Source organism: Epinephelus fuscoguttatus, linkage group LG17, assembly GCF_011397635.1.
Source record: "Epinephelus fuscoguttatus linkage group LG17, E.fuscoguttatus.final_Chr_v1".
Lineage (NCBI taxonomy): Eukaryota > Metazoa > Chordata > Actinopteri > Perciformes > Serranidae > Epinephelus > Epinephelus fuscoguttatus.
The window spans coordinates 15,240,687-15,254,494 of NC_064768.1; the positions used below are offsets into that span (position 1 = coordinate 15,240,687).

Genomic DNA, 13,808 nt, shown 5'->3' on the forward strand with positions numbered 1-13,808 from the left:
GGAGCAGGCAGGAGCGGGATTAATAAAACAGCGCTGCACAGGACTTTACTTTGAACTAAGGTCATTTCAAAGCGATAGTAGTCTAGTCAATAGTCTTTTTTTTGTTTTAACTCATCATTATGAAGCAAATGTTGACTGACTAATGTAATGGCTGTAGAATGATGACAATTGGTTCCTTGCTTTCACAATTCCATCTACCACTGGGTGCAATCTCTCTGGAAACTAAAGGCTTGAATTACAGCACAAAGGAAATGCATCAACTATTGTAACAGGTAGAGGATAGCACTTTGTTTTCCACTGTAGCTTTTATTAGCTATCCCTGGTTACTAAAGAGTGTGGAAAATCTTCCCGCTGTTGAAGTTTGCAGTGATGCAGGTGGAGTGTTTACTGTGGTAAAATGAAGGGATCAGGGAACATAGACTGATGCTTCAGTCAAGTTCTTCTTTATTGAGCAGGCCTGGAGAGAGTATTCTGGCATGCTCAGAACAGCACAGAAGAGTCTTTAACTTATATTAAAGCAGAGCGCCTTCAACAAACAAGACCTCCGTTACATCAACTCTTGCACTGGTCTTGTCTGGAGCATCAGATGCAAAATAGCAGGTGACCTATAGATGATCCGCCACATAAAAAATGAAATCAACACATAGAATGATCGATTATCATGTTTCACAAATGTCTTCTCTTGTTAACTGCTAGAGGGCAGTCACTATGAGGATGCTACATACACACTAATACAAATCATTGTTTAAAATGTGACAGCTGTTTAACCCTTTGAAACCTGGAGCGACGTTACTTTTATTGTGCTGCTTTCAGATGCCTTTCACAAGTCACTGAACCTTTGAACTCTGAGCAAATTAGTGCACTTTCTTTCAAAAACATGGAGGAAAAAAAGGAATTGAGCACCTTGGTAAGAAATGTCCCACAAATTGCAAGAAATTGAAAGATGTAGAAAATTATTTTAAAAACGCTAGGGCAAAATTATATTTATAATTATCATTATTATATATTTTAAATCATGTTACAGAATTAAAAAAAATTCCTTTTTATTTATTTATTTATTTTTAACTAATTTTCTTGTTTTTAATTTCATTCTTTCTTTTTTTTCTTTTTTTACAAATTCCTTGCAATTTTTTGTGGTCATTTCCTCGCTGGTTGCTCACTGCCTTCTTCCCATGTTTTTGAAAGAAACCAAGCCAATTTGCGCAGGTTTCAAAGGGTTAATCTGATAACAGCATACTGCTAGTTTGAATTTCATTCACTAGTCTCGATCAACATTTTCTACAAAAGCATCATAAGTTTTTTGCAGTTGTTTAGTCCCCAGCAGTGGAAATGGTGGACGGTGGAGCAATCAAAGTAACTATGGAAAACAAAATGCAGTGTGTCCTGTGTTAATAGTTGCTAGGCTCTGAGGAAAACAGAAAGCGATGCGGTCATCTTTGCATCAGCGGCACCAACAATAATACCACTTGGAAACGCTAGGGGGGAAAAGCTGTCTGTTTCCACTTTAATACAGACAATAGCATCCGCTGTTATATGTTGGTGAATCCTTTGTCAAATGGTGGATGTTTTTCTGTCTGAGAACTTAATTCTGTCGTCACTGCCAGTTTCCATCACATCACCACACTGACCTGTTAGTGAGACTGTGATTCCCCATACCTCTGTGAATGTGTGTGCATGATGAGTCTGTTTATTTTTGGTGTGTGTGATTTGCATAATGTGGAGACAGAGTGTACTGTATTGTATCTGTATAATTTACACCACACTCAGCTACATCTCCCGAACTCTGAGACACGGCTGTGTTTTTGTACAGTGCATTCACACCTGTGAGCATCACTTTAACACTTCTGATCAGCGCTGCGTCTTTTCAATCAACACCCTGCCACTTAAAATAACTGTAACTGCAAAAACAAATGTACATCATGTTATTAGATATAAATTTGTCGGTCCCTCTGTGCTGCGGTCTGTATTTTCTGTCTGCATTTACACAAATATGCCTCTGTCAGGTGCTTACGAGCCTGTTAAAATCATGTTTCAGGACACTGAACACTGGCTCAGCTTTGTCTGTTTAAAATAAATGCACAATGTCAGCACTTAATGGCGGATCACTTGATTTGTAGCACTAACTGTGGTCCCTCAACTGACTATAATGTAAGTTACATTGCAGTTACTGCAACAGAAGAAATGTCTTCATGCTCCTAATTTACCAGTTGATAAATACGACCTTCAACGTTGTTTAAGTACATGTAGATAAATTTATTTAAATGGCTTAAACAATAACTTGAATACCACCATAATTATGTGTATACAAACAAAAACCATCTGTTAACACGGAGAAACGGCTATTTTGATTTTTTGGCATAGCAGAATTTTTAATTTCTTTGTTTTTGAACTAATATCCCTAAGATTTAATTTGTAAAGGTCATTTGGTGTTTTTAAGAGTTAAAACCAGCTAAATGCATTCTTTAAACTGATGCCAATTTTAGGAGTTTTCATGTATTAGGTATGTTTGATTTGTACATTGCCTGAGTATGATTGCACCTCCTCTCCACTCCTCCATCGTTCAGCATTCGTTCATGTAGGCTACACTTGCATTGCCATCAGCGTGACATCTGTTTGCTACAGTGTCAAAAAAGTGCACCAATCACTAGATCCCAAGCCCATACAATGGAGTCCACCTTGACATTATACCTACTAACCACCCTCTCACCCAGAGTTGGGCTGGAAACAAATTTCAGCCCTAGCATTTTTTGTCTGGACTGACCCCCAGTGTGACTTTTAGGGGAGTCGGGGGACTCAGATGTGTTTACTGTTCCTCCTTTTTGCTTTTTCTGTCCTTTCTTATCCATGACGACTGTTGGTACCACTGCACCTACCTAACAGTGTAGATAGCCTGCTGACAACTTTGGGACCATATAGGCTCACCCCTAATTATATGGACTGTTCCAACATCAAGTGGGCAGGTCTTGTTTTTGTCTACATTTTGTCCCCCACATTGCTGGTGGTGTCCTCGTGGTGCCAGAATTGCCTGATGGCCAGCCCATTTCTGTTTTTGTACAGTTGGTTTTCACACCAGATGCAAACTGTACTCGAGATCACTATTTCTAGTGAACCTGGGCACCAATCGATGAACCATACCCACGATGTCACTGATTAACTAAGCTGGACATTTGGATCAAGGGTACTCAGATCTGGGCTTGGGCCGATAATGTGAAAGCCCCCTAATACACAACTTCCCTTCTCTCCTTTGAAGTGGCCGTGACACAGTCTAAGCACAATGAGTCACTGGATTTGTCGAGTGAGTGTCACCCAGATCAGGGGCCTGAAGCAGCACTTATCAGCTACTTACCAAGCCACCCTGAGACGTCCCCTCAGGCAGTTTGACACTAATTCACACCTTTACTCTTGTAACCATGCTTACATGAGTTCAGTGTGACCTGAATGACTCGCAGGTGACATCAACGTGTGAACGACCTGGAGGAAGTTAAAATGCGTGGTTGTGTGTGCCACCAGGACAGATCCTGTATGAAAGCTGAATAAAACTGCAATTCAGTTGGACTTTGAATTTTTTCGATACTTTGAGACAGTTTATCCCAAACATTTTCTGTCATGCCATATTTGTAAGCCAAAAAACAAAGAGAACACTTAATCCTAACCCCGCAAACCTCGATTACATTTTTATCAATGAGTCACAGTACTGGAGAAAATAGAAACAAAAGGAGCCAAGCTTATTGAATAACATCGTTGAGAAAAGACTGCACGTTTCTGGTGTGAAAATGGAGTGCAGAGTTTTGGCGTCTGAGATTCACAGGATTTCCTGGATGGTATTTCTCATTGGCACCACCAGTGCTGCCCAGGGTGTTGTTTTAAAGCAGGACTGATTTTGGTTTAATTACATGATCAGAGTTGAAGGAGTTCTTCATCCTCCAAATGACCATTTGTATATTAATTACGTAAGTTGTATTACATTGAATTTATATTAAAAAAAAACTGTTTTTCTCACTACATTCACGGTGAACGAATAATCCAAAAATGGAAAAAAAATTCTTGATGAATTGAAGTCATAAGGGGTCCACCTTAGACTACAGCAAAACTATATCAAAACATCTGCTTACAAACTCTCACACAAGTCGTGCAGCGTAATCCAAGTCTCTGGTCATAGCTCAGTACCTCCCAAACACATGCATTTTCACTAAAACTGCAATGTTTAAAACTGAGCAGAAAGTGACACTTATCTATTCTCTTTTCTCTTTGATTTTACTTTGCCAAACACGGGAGCTCCTGGTCTACCACTGCCTTAATCAGCCAGTTAGTTTGTGTTATTGTGTGACTTTTGTGTATTAAAGAGTTAGTTCAGGTTCACCAAAGTCACACAATTACACAAACAACCTACTTGACTAAGGCAGTGGTAGACCAGCAGCTCCCATGTTCAGCAAGGTAAAATGGCTGTTTTTGTTAGTAGAGTCTGGCTTTAAAGAGAGCAGAGATAACTTTAATTTTCAGTTCAGTTCCCCATCAGAAAGGGCTGTCTGTTCATGAGGTACTGAGCATAGGACTGGATAAATGTGACTTGGATTATACTGCACAAGTTGTGTGTGTTTGCGTGTTTGAAAATAGACTTTTTGATATAATTTTGCTGTTGTTAAACACGGACCCTATGACTTCAATTAATCAACAATTCTCTCAGTTTTTGGATTCTTTGCTCACCGCAGGAATGCGCGAAAAACAGTTTTCTTCACAAATTTAATGTAACACGGGGTGAGTATTTGATGGATGACACACCTGTGCACATGGCAAAGTAACCAATTTGTTCTCCATTTGCATTTTGTGGGTCTAAAACCAGTACATGAGCTAATCAAAGCAAACACATGTTTTTGAACCCTTTTATCTCCATTAAAAGTGCCTGCATTACCCACAATGCTCTTCGCCTTCAGGTTCTAGTAACTAGGTGACCCAGGTCAGCAGCTGTACAGCAACACATTCATTCTCCAGCACTTTCAGAGTGCTGGTTATTTTAGAAATCTCATTAGTCAGAGTAAAGTGCAAGTAAACATGCGGCAGAAATAGCTGTCCTCCACACATCTCAGCCCCTTTGCTCTGCTGCCCTATTTTGACAACAAATTGTATTTAGTGGCAAAACAAAGTTAATTGTGAATCTAATTTAAAGTCTGTTTTGGTCAGAGAGCTTGCGTCTTTTGTTATACAACTGACCAGAAGTCTGAGTGATCGCCACAGCTGCAGAGGGAACTCGTGCTCAAGCAAATGACTGATATTTGTTTATTTAAATGCCACAAACAACATATCATCCTCGGCCTCTTATCTGTTTCTGTGGAGGCTCTGTAGAGATCATCAGCTGCTCCAAGATAAACTGGACACCACAGCTCTCCTCCCAGTTACAGTTTAAACACTCAGATGACCCCCCTGCATTACATATTCAACCATAAACACAGATTATAGCATATACATATTTGTTAATGTGTAATCCTAATCACTGATGTGAAAGCCATGATTTATAAATTAAGTGTGAGACTGATGCAAATTCAAGCCTATCCTCTCCATCATGGACAGTTAATCATCAGATCAAATGAGGACATTTGGATTCATCAAAGCAGAATCTTTTTCACAGCCGCACAACATTTATTCTTCAGTTAAAAAAAAAAAAAATTCTGTGATAGGTTTAGTTTGATGGCAGCTTTTCCATCCGCACAAGCGCCACAATTATTCTCCGAATTGTTTCCCCGTCACATTTGCAGCCGCATCACGCTGCCAGGCTTTTTCTTCCACATAATGTTTCACAATCATTTTTGTCTCTGACAGCTCCAATCACATCCCTCCTCGCTGTGAAAGGCCTGTAGATGAAAAGCAGACACAAATATTGCAATCAGTCGAGTAGTTTGAATGTAGGCACATGTAAATCAATTCTTTTCATCCACCGTTTGCTTTGTGTTACGATGAAGTTTCTTGGTTCCTTCTAATCTAATTTATCGGGACTGGCAATTGTTGATGCAATCACTTAAAGCGGCGTGCAATTCCATTACAAAAAGACTGGCACCTGGTCCGTCTCTCTTTAGAGATTAGCAGCCCTGCAGCGAGGATTTGGTAATGAGTTGGAGAGGATTTACCAGTGGGAATATAATATGTGTCCCAGAGCTGCTGTGTTTTTCCCTCTAAATCCTCTCAGGGCAGACCGGCCACTGGTTTGGTGAGCGCTGCAGGTTTTTCCAGCATCCCTCCGTCATCAGCCCGAGGGGAGGTCACATGCTGGAGATTACAGTAACATGAGGGGAGAGATTGGTTTTTTACTTTGGCTTGCTCTGAATCAACATGCCATCAGCTTGAATGCTTACTGATCAGGAAATATTTGAGAAACCAGAGCACTCAAGCTTGATTTTTTTGTGATACAGCATGTAAAACCACTTTCCAGCAGTTACTTTATTGTGGAAAAAGTGTTCAGACCATTTAGGCTACTTAAGTAAAAGCATCAAAACCACACTCTGAAAATACTCCATCACACGAAAAAGTTAAAATGTAACTCAAATTAATAATTTGACATTAGGGAAAATACATTTCTGAAAGTTAGATGAAAAGATTGATACCCCTGTCGTGTCTGGTGACCTACACTAAATATGAAGCTACAGCTAGTAGTTGGTTAGCTTAGCTTAGCTTAGCATGAAGACTGGAAACAGGGAAACAGCTAGCCTGGCTCTGTCCAAAGATAACAAAATTAGCTTGACAGCACCTCTGAAGCTCAATTTCTTTTTTTCTTATATTTTTTAACAGCCTTGAGCAGTTGTGCAGTGGTTAGCACTGTGGCCTCACAGCAAGAGGGTTCCTGGTTTGATACTCAGGTTGCGGGAACCCTTTTGTGCAGAGTTTGCATGTTCTCCCTGTGTCAGTGTGGGTTTTCTCAGGGTACTCCAGCTTCCTCCCACAGTCCAAGACATGCAGGTCAATAAGCTTAGCCAACGTGTCCGGACTGTAGCTTCATATTCAGTGTTTTAAAAATGAATATGAAGCTACAGCTAGCTTAGCTTAGCTAAGCATAGCATAAGGACTGGAAATCAGGAAACAGTGAGTCTGACTCTGTCTAAAGAAAACAATATAAGCCTATCAGCACCTCTAAAACTCACAAATAAAAACATGATTTGTTTGTATGTTTTCCAATTGATGAAAAAAGAAGCATAAAAACAATATGTTGTGACTCTATGACAGGCAGTTTTCAAACTTGACATCAAGGTGGAGCTAACTTTATTCTGGACAGGGTACTTACTTTCTAAAACAATGCATCATATTTGTAGAAAATAGTAAAAGTAGTTGTAGAGTAGAAGAAGGGAAAGAAGTATTAGTATAAAGTAGTATAAAATGAAAATAAAGTACAGGTGGCTCAACATTTTACTTGAGTACAGTACCACAGTACTGCTGTTAGCCGGATATAAGATTGCTTATTAGTTTTAGCACTTTATGAAGCTTTAATGGGACCTCTGATTGCTCTTCACAGAAAGTGACGTCCCTGTAGAGTCCTCTGGAGTCCCCTCGGGCAGCGTCCTTCGCCCAGTACTTATGGGTGCATGGCTGAGTGAACCATCTGTTCGCTCAGTCAGGATGTGCCAGCAGGCTACAGCTCTCCAAGGTCCTAAAACTGTACCATTGATCTGTAAAGAATCTCACAGTGTAGACTGACCCCGATATCAAATGATTTTATTCCTTTTTAAAGCTCAGCGGCAGCACTGAGCCTGAGGAAATCCTTTTATCTTAAGTTTGAATGTTGAAACTGTGCCACATTGATAGTAATTGAATGTAAACTTTAACATGCATATGTAGGTCACAGTGTAGCTGTTACTGTAGTTTTTCAATTGTTATGCCTGTCAGTCTTCCCAATCTCACACATGCATGTGCTGTTTACAGTCACTTTGGTAATGTAACTAGTAACCCAACAAACTAATGTACGGTAGTTATTTATGGAAATGCTTCTTGGCCTTGTTGACACAGTTATGACTGTGGGTACTAAGATAGTTAGCTGGACATGCTAATGATCACAGCTTATGTTGAAGCAGATGAACACAGCTAAAGCCACAGTTCCTCAAAGTGCAGCCTGCAGCCCAGTAGCCAATTCTGTCCTGCCCATGAATGTGACATGAAATGCATGTATTATATTTTAATCATCAGCTACTGCATCAAGCCTTGCCTCCCTAATGCTGCGTTCACACTACAAGTGACAAAAGCTACAGTGTCGGCTCAGGCCAGCCACATTACCGTAAAGTCACAGTTGTAATGTTGCTCAAGTACTTGTTTATGGAGTTAGTCATAATGGGTGTTTGTGTTTATCTGCTACTTGCAACAGTGCACCTCCACTAAAGTTTGTATTTGGTCAAAACAATATCTATGCTTTTGATCACAGTCTGAGCCTTACTTAATATCACATTTTGCTGCCCCAATGCGTCCCCATGTTCACTGCAAAACACAGAAAGCTAGCATAGCGTCAGCTAACTGAGCTAAATAGGGCCATGGTCATGCATGAGCACAACTAACAACCAACAACTTGGCCAATATTCCCCCTCCCACTCACTTCCATTCTGTGCAAGTGAAAGGGCGAATAACACTTTTGTTTCCAGTGGCAAAGCATCTTTGCATTGTGTAGGGTTTGAATTTGGTGAACTTTGACTGTTTCACCAACCGATACTGTACGACCACCCAACAGGCAGGCATGAATTGTAATTGTTGTTTCCGTTAGAAACAAAACACACATAATTGGTCGATGCTTCACTGCATCATTGAAGCACTGAAAAGGTCAACTTTGATTTGTAGTGCTTCACAGCGGTCATGCAGCAAAGTGTCTGGCAGCAGGCTGTAGCTTAATGTCACTGGCTTCCACTGAAAATGACTTTTAGCCTGTTGCTGTGTCGCTTGTAGAGTAAACATATATCATAACAAGCATCTGTCAACTTGTAGAAAGTTACTGGTTGCATGGAAACTGTTCTGTCATCAATGCTACTGTTGTTAGCTCGGTTAGCCCTCAGTCATATGTTGGCTCCTTAAAGGGAAATTTCGGTTTATTTCAACCCGTCTACTATCGTCCTAAATTTGTTTCAAGTCACTAGTGACATAGAAATAATAGTTGGCATGTTAGCCGTTAGCCTAGATACAGCCGTAGCGTCAGACCTGTTAAAACTTAATTGAACGGGCATCCTTTCAAGTGCAAAGTTAGTCCACTAAACAAGCTTTTTCTCCACAAAGACCGCCTCATATCGTTAGGATAAATGTCAGAGAACACATAGAAAACGACATGTAAACGTGTTGTCTTACCTTACCGATGTGGTGCCATGTTTGTTGTTTACCATTTAGCTAAGGCTGCAACCGGTCCCATTCCTTGCAACAGAGGCATTCCTCTTCTGTGGGCACTGGGGTACAGCATTCACAAGTAACGTTACACCACCGATCTCCAGAGCTAAAGCCTTGCAGCAGCCATTCCTCCTCTGTCGTCCTCTACCTGTTGTGCCTCTCTCTCTCTCCTCCTCCGTTCTTCAGTTTCACGAAGCTCTTCGTCAGTGTATTCTGGCTCAAATAAATAAGGGCGGCTAACTTTGCACTAACTTTGCACTTGAAAGGTTGCCCGTTCAATTACGTTTTAACAGGTCTGACGTTACGGCTGTATCTAGGCTAATGGCTAACATGCTAACTATTATTTCTATGTCACTAGTGACTTGAAACAATATTGCTGCAGATTCTTAGGAGTTATTTTAAATAATAAAGCTAACATATGGAGTAATTTGTGGTGATACTGAACTAGGAAAGTGATGCTTGTTTTGAAACACAACTTGAACTGATAATGTCTGTGGATACCATCCATAGGAAGCTGTGACAGAGGGGTTTTTTAGAGCATGTTAGCTCCCAGAGGGCTGATAAAAGGCAGCGAACAGCAGCCGAGGCTTTCAGAAAGCCACTGGGAGCACAGTGAACCAGTATAGAAGTGTGATACTGGGAGGCACAGCGCTGGGTGATTTGTGTCCTCAGAGGACAGAGAAAAGCTGGAAAGGACTCAGTCAGTCTGTGGCAGCCATCTGCAGCAATGCCTCCTCATCTCATTTAATCAAAGCATATCGGCCTCACCTCCCTCACCTCTCTGCCCTCTGAGATGTCCCCGGCCTCTGCCACTGACCCCGGCTCCGACCACTGCCATATGGTTTTTACCCCACTACCCTCTCACTCCGGCATTGTGGACAGATTATAAATGGCATTTAAATAATCATTTTCCGATGCCAGCAGACAGAGAGAGCAGACAGACACATCGCGCCTCGCCAAGCTGCTTTGACTGAAAAGTCATTTTTGAGTCTTAGTTTTATGGCAGACATCTGTTAAATGATAAAAGCTAAACTGAAAACACTGCTTTTTTATTCTATGATGGGATTTTACAGACTTGTGATTTGTATATCACACTATTAGCAACTGTGTGATTCCAGATATTACAGCTTTTCTCATCTGCTTGAGCACATTCTCTAAAACACCAGATAATTATATACAGAGCAGCACAACCAACAATTGTTCTTCAAAAGACTCAAAACATTTAGTCAGTATGAAGAGTGAATGAATGTATTTTCAATTGGTGCTGAAAGAAATAGTCCTTGCTGAAAGTACATAAGTATTGGTATTTAAAGCGTTGGGGGGGGGGGGGGAACAAACAAACGCTGAAAATACATCCTCCTGCTGCAGCTCCCATCTGAAGGCCACAGACATACGCACATGCCTCATACAGTAACCCAGTGTTTCCTATACGTTAATTTATTTAATCTTATTTCATTTGTAAAGCCTCACCTTGCCTGCTCTCTCTGTTTATCACACCGTAAATGAGACAAGAATCAGTAAGCTAACGTTAGCCATTCCACCGTCGCTTTGCCTCGCTCCCTGCCACTGTGGACTGCCTCTTTGGAACCAGGGGTTTGCCATATCATCCTGTTCACAATAATACTGGTATATTTTTTAGTATCATAAGAAAAATTCATATCATGATATTTGCAATATTAGGACTTAGGACACGACAACAACAAACAACAAATATGCGGTGGTTAAAAAACAAAAAAAGAGGATCAGCTTCAGTAGTGTGGAACAAAATGTGGCATCATTAGGCCTGGGTGTCCTGAATGTTTTATGAACAGCCCTGGACTTCTCAGACTCTTTTAGTGAGTTACCGCCTGTTGCATACTCCCTGCAAAAGGAACTCATTCAGCGGCTCCTCTGGCAGCAGCACAGTGTGTCTCCCTCTCCTCTCTTGCCGTGCACACACAGGAGTTGTTGTCATTAAGTGATTCTGTCATAAATTTTTCGTAATGTAAACCTATGTTCCTCTTGCGGCTCAACAAAGAACTACATAAATGTGAATGTGCATTTATTATGGTACCATAACAGCCTATCACAGGTTACAGCGTGATGATAACAAGAGAAATGGCAGAGCATAAAGGTCCAGGTGGGAAAAAAAACAACTCAATCATGTAGGATTTTGCTAAAAGAGAAGGAAATCGCCTGTTGATTTATATATATATATATATATATATATATATATATATATATAGATCCCAGGGTACATTTGTTTTGGAAATTTTCAAGTAAAATACAAGTACCTTGCTCTTAAGTACAGTGCTTGAGTAAAAGTACTTAGTTACTAGAAGTGCACACACTGTTATGACAAGATGAATCTGACATACAGTAACATTGAGAGTTAACTGTGCCAAAACACATTAGATTTAAAGACTGCAGGAATAACAGGAGCACGGTTGAAATACACAGTGTTTATGTGTATAAATGTGATAACACTCAGTGACAGTGGGAGGCAGCCGGAGGCAGACGCTACTAAATGTGCACATAAAACCTGATTTCCTCTTTTCTTTTTCAGTTTAAACTAACGCACGCTCTCACAACAAAGCCCTCTGAACTCTGCAGCACCACCTTTTCATGTTTCTGGGCTGCACAAAGGTTCGTATCATACCGAGAAGAGTTGTTGCTGAGCAGAGGCAGCATCACAGTGTTTACACCTGTGGTCGGAGTGGAGAGAGTGGTGATTGACTGCAGAGACATGCTCAGATGGAGCGCAACCCCCTCCTCTGACAGGAAGCCAAAGGGCCATCTGCAGCGCCCGAGCTATTGTGTGGCTGTGCATTAAGCTATTTTATGTCCCACATGAATTTACTGCCAGTCTTAAGTTAGCGGGATTGCAGGCGGAGAGTATTTACTGTGAGGAGAACAAAGGCAGTTTTGGTTAAGTGTGTGAGCCTCGCAGATGTAAGAGCTACATGAAAAGAGAAAAAGACCAGATTTGGATTTCAACTCAATACTTTATTAAATAATCAACATCATCATGAAAAACGGAAACAAACAAAAAAAAAATGAAACAGTCACATTTGTTTTTCTTCAAGTTTTTCTCATCAACAGTATTTCACTTTTAGCTTCACACACACTTTTAGTGGCTCAACAAAAGCCACTGGAGGTGATGTTCCACTTCATTTTGGTGTGACGGTTAGAATGATGGCTGAGGAGGGTCACTATGGGCGGAGGAAATGGACACTAGATAGTTATATATTCATGTCTGTATTTACGCCTGTCCAGTGTGTTGTGATGAATATGACATGAAATTTGAAAGCTTTTTTTTGCGTCAGAGGCGAAGCTACAATCAGTGAGGACGCAGACCGAGCTGGAGCTGCCTGTGACAAACGCTACATAAACAATGGCTGCTTTTGTGTCACCAGCTGGTGCACTGGTGAGAAAAGCTATTGATAGCCACTTGATCATTCTTAACTGTAGTATGAATCTGAGTGGGGGGGGGGTGCGATATTATTGATGTGGAAGATGACACATCATGACCACATCTAAATGCACAAATTAACAAATGAAGTCTGGTGTGAGTTTAAAATAAAAGATGTTAAGCTGTAATTCTGTTGAAGTCACATGCTTTGCTATTTCAGGACCGAGCTTGAGAAAATGAGTCGATCATTTATTTATATTTCTGTCTCTATTTCTAAACATGAACAGACCACCATAAAAACGACAGGTACACCTGCGGTCGTATTAATACTGTTGACATCATGTTTCCAGTAAAGGAACACTCCAATGAGATCAAGTTTTAAATTACCAAAGGAACAATCTTTCATTTAAAACATCACATTATAAAAATCAAACAAAAGCAGAGGTAAAAAAAAAGAACATGATCTAAACTACCTGGCCAGCATGCATGCTACTACACAGAGAAACTATTTCTTTTTGTTCATTTTTTCATTCTTAACGGCTCTTTCTGTTACACACCCACATATTTACATCATCGGTCGATGGTGTGCCATTGAGATCAATCTCACACCAACCTCCAGCAGCAGCAGCATACTGAAATAACTCTACACAACTCATAGAGCTGTGGTGACTTAAAGGAAAAGTCTTGTTAGAGGCCACATTTTTCTTATTGTCAACAGATCCCATGAAAAGAACACGACTGACAAATTTTATCAGCGAGATCTAGGCCTGATAAATCGTATTCCTCTGCGCCACGGGGCTTCATTTTTGTACAAAAACTATAGATCGAATCACCGTGACATCACGCTATCAACAACTATCACTTCCAGGTAGAAAACTGGCAATTGACTTCAATTGTGGAGATATGCCAAATCTGCAAACGTGTTGCTATTTTCAGCTGTAAATGACACTAACTGATCAAGACAGCTGTAGTCCGGCAACTCCAGTGTTTTGCAAAGTAAAATTGCTGTTTTTGTCAGCAGAGTCTGGTGTCTGGTTTGAGATAACAGCCTCAGATACCCGACAGGAAGGGCTGTCTGATG

The 13,808-nt window shown here is 40.6% G+C and overlaps 1 long non-coding RNA gene across 1 annotated transcript; it reads right to left on the bottom strand.

The window, feature by feature from the left end:
* Nucleotides 1-5,631: 5,631 nt before the first annotated feature.
* On the bottom strand, nucleotides 5,632-9,413 carry LOC125905308 (uncharacterized). Its single transcript, XR_007451636.1, has 3 exons — nucleotides 9,301-9,413; nucleotides 6,120-6,258; nucleotides 5,632-5,846 (listed from the first exon to the last, which is right to left on the bottom strand). It is a non-coding gene; the product is annotated as an uncharacterized LOC125905308 (long non-coding RNA).
* Nucleotides 9,414-13,808: the final 4,395 nt, after the last annotated feature.